We start from the raw sequence: 6,625 nt of genomic DNA, 5'->3' as shown, positions 1-6,625 counted from the left end.
ATGTTATAACTTAGATTACGGCGTACCTCTTCTAAGTTATGATATATTGTGATTGGATCCTAGCCTTAATATTACATTTGGGTGTTTTATTAAGGACTATCTTTATATCTAAACTAAACTTGTTCTCTTCTTTTTCAGATGTCTTCCAACAACACTGCTTCTGGCTCAAACCCTACTGGCTCCTTCTCCCTCATGAACCTATGTGGGAGGGTCATCTTCGATAGTTCCAACTTTATGGATTGGATCCGGAACATCAGGATGGTGACTCGTTACGTGGAAAAGGAATATGTCCTCAACAAGGAGCTAAAGGAGATCGATGAGTCCATTGCTACTCCCCAGGAGATCGCTGACTTCCGGACTCATGAAAGAGATGCCACCAAAGTGGCATGCATCATGATAGCCACCATGACAGCTGAACTCAAGAAGTCCTATGAGGAATACTGCCCTTTTTAGATGCACCAAGATATGATGGAAAGATACCATCAGAGTGCTCATCAAGAGCGGTATGAAATAATCTCCTCCATGATAACAACCAGGTTGAAGGACAGAGAATCCGTCATGCGCCACATGCAGAAAATGCAAAGGTATGTGGATCTTTTGCTGAAGCGTAATGTGAATTTCCCTGAGGAGCTTGCAATAGATATCACTTTGCACTCCTTACCCTCGTGTTATGATCAATTCTGCATGACATACCACATTAATAAGGAAGAAGTCACACTCAGCAAACTTCAGGGACTCCTAAAGACCGGACCAACAGGTCTTAAAGGTAAGTCGGTTGTTAACACTCTTACTCCTACTCCAAACTCCGCCCCTATCTTGGCAATTGGGAAAGGTAGAGGGAAGAAGAGGAAGAGCTCTTTGAAGGGTACCAAGGCTAGGACCCTTGATGGCTCTTCTTAAGTAGAACCAAGAAAGGTTTCATCACTCCTTCTTTTGACCCAAAAGAGGCTGAATGCTTCTATTGCCATGAAAAGTCGCATTCGAAGCAGAACTGCCCAAAGTACCAACAAGATGTGAAGGATGGGAAAGTTAAACCCAAACATGCAGGTATTTACACTATTCTATCTAATAACTCACCCTATTCTAACTCTTGGGTCCTTGATACCAGTTGTGGTATTCATATATGTTCTGATTTGCAGGGACTAAGAAAAAGTGAGAATGTGGAGCATGGAAAGATAAACTTGATCATGGGGAATAGGAAAGCTTCACCTATCACCAAGATTGGAGTTTATTCTTTGTTGCTAAGTAGTGGGTTTACTTAAGATTTGAATAAATGTTGTTATTCGCCAGAAATGGCAAGAAATATTATTTCCTTTCATGCTTTTTACAAACAAGGGTTTACGTTTTCTTTTGATAATGAAATTGGTGGAATAAATGCTTTCTTTAATAATGTTCTTTATTTTAAAGCATTACCTTGTGATGGTGTGTATGAAGCTGTATCTGTTGTAGATAATCTAGGAAATAATGTGTCGTGTATTGATTCTTCGAGTAATAATAACTTGGATAAAACATCATTATGGCATTGTCATCTTGGATATGTGAGCAAGAAACGCATAGGCCAACTCCAAAAGGATAGAGTCTTGGAGTCATTTGACCTAAAGTCAGATGATAGTTGTGAATCATGCTTACTTGGAAAACTGAAAAAGTCACCCTTCACTAGTTCTTGTGGTAGGGGTGAAGGTTTGTTGGATCTGGTACACACGGATGTGTGTGGACCCTTCAAATCTGCCACGAGGGATGCTAATCGTTATTATCTGACTTCTAATGATGATTATAGTAGATATGGATATGTCTATTTAATCAATCATAAGTCAGAGACTTTTGAAAAGTTTAAAGAATTTAAACAGGAAGTCGAGAATCAATTGGGCAGGAACATTAAGATGCTTTGATCCGATCGTGGTGGTGAGTATCTTAGTACAGAGTTCCTCAGCTATCTTAAGGAATATGGGATTATCTCACAATTGACACCTCCCAGGACACCACAACTTAATGGTGTGGCTGAGAGGAGCAATCGAACCTTGTTGGATATGGTTTGTTCCATGTTGAGTCGAGCTTTGCTACCAATCTCATTTTGGGGGTATGCCTTAGAGACTGCCGCCAATATCCTTAATCTGGTCCCTACAAAGAAAGTTGCCAAAACTCCTCATGAGATGTGGACTGGTAAAGTTCCCAAACTAGATCACATCAAGATTTGGGGTTGCAAGTCTTTCGTGAGGTGCGAGACTCATGATACGCTCGAACCTCAAAGTGAGGTGTATTTTCATCGGCTACCTACAGAAATCCTTTGGTTACCTCTTCTACAGACCCAGTGACAATGTGGTCTTTGTAGAAAGGAGGGGTATCTTTCAAGAGAGAGAGTTCATAAGCCAAGGAAATAATGGGAGGCAAATTGACCTTGAAGAAATTCAAGAGTCAAGTGGTGAAGGAACTTCAAACCCAAACACTCAACCTGAGGAGGAAACTCCTGTTGAGCCAATTGACAAGTCTCTACCTCTGAGGCGTTCCATATGGGTTAGGAATGCACCTGAGCATTATTATGGTTTCCATATTACTGTGGAAGGTGAGACACTTATCAGTGATGAGACATTGGTAAGTCTGGATGAACCTAACAGTTATGCGGAAGCCATGGAAGGCCCCGAGTCTACCAAATGGAAAGAGGCAATGGACAACGAGATATAGTCCATGCATGACAATCAAGTTTGGAACTTGGTTGACAATGTACCAGGTTGTAAGACAGTTGGGTGCAAATGGATCTTCAAGAAGAAGACCGACATGGATGGTAATGTACACACATATAAGGCGCGACTGGTTGCATAGAGCTTTTCTCAAACTCCGGGAGTTGATTATGATGAGACCTTTTCACCAGTTGCAAAGATTAAGTTCATTAGGGTTCTGTTAGCCATAGATGCATTTCATGATTATGAAATATGGCAAATGAATGTCAAAATTTCTTTCCTTAATGGAATTTTGGCTGAAGATGTTTACATGAGTCAACAAGAGGATTTTATCAGTAGAGAATACCCTAATAGAGTGTGTAAGCTCGAGCAATCCATTTATGGATTGAAACAGACACCTCGGAGATGGAATCTTTGCTTTGATAAGAAAGTAAAAGAATTTGGCTTTTCGAGGAGTGAAGATGAATCTTGTGTCTATGTCAAGGCTAGTGGGAGTATAGTAAGCTTTTTGGTACTGTATGTGGATGACATACTACTCATAGGAAATGACATCCCAACCCTGCAGGAAATGAAGTCCTAGCTTGGGAAGTGTTTCTCTATGAAGGACCTAGGAGAAGCTGCCTATATTTATAACGACCCAATTTTCTTGTCCAAAAATTTCGTTTTTAAAACATTACTTTAGAAAACATTAATAATTAAAAACATTGTTTGATCAAACCACATCACAACGTAAACCATGTCTAAAAGCCAAATCATACAGTCAATCGAAATATCAGAGTATAAATCCCAGAGGAATCTCGTAAGTGCGGAAACCAGTGTGTGTGTATGATGTGCCACTACCGCCCCAGCTCCTTCCCCTTCGATGAAGAGGTACCTGAAACCAAAACTGTAAACTGTAAGCACAAAGCTTAGTGAGTTCCCCCATAATACCTCATACCATGCAAGCATATAACATACAACATTCAGCTAGGAGTTAGGGGCCTCGCCCACACTCGTGAAGATACGGGCCCTGCCCACACTTCGCTAGCCGGGAGATACGGGCCTCGCCTACACTCTACTATCTGGGAGATACGGGCCTAGCCCACACTCCACTCTCGGAGAGATACGGGCCTTGCCCACACTCAACCGCTAACTCATAATATACGAGTATCACACAAACAACAAGTATAGGCAACTCTATCATACCGACACATATATCATAATTAACTAAACCAAGAGATACGGGCTTGGCCCACACTCTAGTGCTAACATCTCGTCTGCACGGGTCGGCCTTGGTGCCTTAGACCCGTTCCTACTGGAAGGAAACTCACCTCGAAATAGCTGCTGGTCTGTGTGGGAATTGACTGTCTGCTGCTGCTGCTGCTCCGGAAATCCTCTGGCTATAATTCCCGCAAAACACCCAATCAAACACCACTAACTGACCCTCGGGTAAATTGACCATTTTACCCTTGATCAAGTTAAAAGTCAAAGCCAGAGTCATCTTTCAGTTGACCCGACTCGCCGAGTTGGCTCCCCAACTCGCCTAGTCCTTATCCAATCAATTGTCCTGCAACCCGTCTCTACTCGTCGAGTTGGGCGTTGACTCGACGAGTTCTCCTTCTAAACTGATATCCAAGTCCTTCATCCTACTCACCGAGTTGTATGAACAACTCGCCGAGTTCATCTTCATCCGATGAACAATTTATGCTGTGACTCGCCGAGTTGTATGAACAACTCGCCGAGTCTGATCTTGATCTAAGAAGATTGCCTTGAACTCGCCGAGTCAGGGCGTTGACTCGCCGAGTTCCTTCATGAGTAAGTTCAACTACCAACTCACCGAGTCCACCCAAGACTCACTACTCAACTCGACACAACGAAAAAGGGACAAACTCGGAGACTCGCGACCAGACTCGCCGAGTTAGATGAGCGACTCGCCGAGTCTACTTCATGCAAAAGCCATATACGCGATTTTGCTCGAATCCAGTCCATGTCATTCATAGATCTGGGCTCCTAGGGCCTGGATTACACATAAAGTTTCCAACTTTACGTGTAGATCATAACCAATAAAGGTTCTAAGGCTCAAAGTGCACCAAAAGGGGTAGATCTAGGGCTTGTGTGCAATATGACTCCATAAAGGCAGTAGATCCAAGCTCCATGGACTGAATAGGGTCTAGATCTAAAGGCTAACAACTTGAATCAACCAACAATGCACAACCAAGCTTGGGACATGGTTCAAGAAGGACTCTAATGGAGTAATATGCATAGAAACAGAGGGAAAACGAGTTATACCTCAAAGAAATTACTGAGAGAACACGAAGATGCCTGGCTTCCTTCCCTTCCTATTGATCTACTCCTCTTCCTTCTCAAAATCTTCAAGGAAACACACTAAAAGCCTCAAACTCACAAGAACAAGGGCTAGAATGTATGGAGAGCTTCTGAGGGTGAAGGGGGCGGAGTTGGGGCGCAAATGGTCATTTAAATAGGGTGCAAACCCTTGGAAATTAGGGTTTCATCAGACAGCGCAGACTCGCCGAGTCCATAATATGGACTCGTCGAGTCGCCAACGTAACCGCGTCCCAAGTCTCGTCTCTACTCGGCGAGTCGGGCCTCCAACTCGCCGATTCCAAGGCCAATAATACAAAATACTCAGATAAATCTTACATACCAGGAACCAGGTGCTACAAATCTCCCCCACTTATTTTAGACTTCGTCCTCGAAGTCTGCTGCTCGATCCTACAACAGCTCGGGGTAATGCTCCATCATCTCTTCCATCGGCTCCCAAGTCCACTCCGATCCCTTCCGGTGCTGCCACTGCACCTTCATGAGTTCCACTCGCTTGTTCCTCGAATCCTTCGACTTCCTGTCGAGGACTGCGACTGGGCGCTCAATGTAATTCAGACTGTCATCAACCTGTATATCCTCTATCGGCACTACTGCTGAATCGTCCACTAGGCACTTCCACAGCTGAGAAACATGGAAAGTGCTGTGGATCTGGCTGAGCTCGACTGGCAGATCCAGCCTATACGCCACCTTGCACACCCGGGCTACAACCCTGAATGGTCCGATGAATTTGGGGCCCAACTTGCCCCGCTTACTGAATCGAATGATGCCTTTCCAAGGCGACACCTTCAGGAGAACCATATCCCCGACTTGGAACTCCAAGTCGGATCGACGCTTGTCGGCGTAACTTTTCTGTCGAATCTGAGCAGTCTGAAGCCTGCTCCGAACCTGCTGGATCCTCTCGGTCGTCTTGAGCACCACCTCGGTGCTCCCCATGACCCTCTGGCCAACCTCCCCCCAGCATATCGGGGTCCTGCACCTCCGACCGTACAACGAATCGAATGGAGGGCGGTCAATACTCGCGTGGTAGCTGTTGTTGTATGAGACCTCTGCCAAGGGAAGATAGGTATCCCAGCTACCACCAAAATCTAGCATGCATGCCCGCAACATATCCTCCAAAGTCTGGATGGTCCGCTCGCTCTGACCATCCGTCTGCGGGTGAAAGGCGGTGCTAAAATGCAGACGAGTGCCCAACTCCTCATGAAACCTCTTCCAAAACCTGGAAGTGAACCGCACATCTCGATCTGATATCACTGACACTGGCACCCCGTGCCGCGCTACTATCTCCCTGATGTAGATATTGGCTAGCTTTTCGGCCGAGATGCTCTCCTGGATCGGAATAAAATGGGCGCTCTTGGTCAATCGATCCACGATGACCCAAATCGAATCTACTCCACGCGTAGTCCTGGGAAGCTTCGTGATAAAATCCATCGTGATATCTTCCCATTTCCACAGTGGAATATCCAACGGCTGCATCTTACCATGCGGCCTCTGATGTTCGGCCTTGACCTTCCTGCAGGTCAAGCACCGCTCGGCGTACCACCCCACGTCCCGCTTCATGCAGGGCCACCAATAGTCTAGGCGAAGATCCCGGTACATCTTCGTCACCCTTGGATGAATGGAGAATCTGG

The sequence above is a fragment of the Lactuca serriola genome, chromosome 5 (assembly GCF_051521515.1).
Source record: "Lactuca serriola cultivar US96UC23 chromosome 5, Lser_US96UC23_V15, whole genome shotgun sequence".
Taxonomy (NCBI): Eukaryota; Viridiplantae; Streptophyta; class Magnoliopsida; order Asterales; family Asteraceae; genus Lactuca; species Lactuca serriola.
This window is presented reverse-complemented; position numbering follows the sequence as displayed.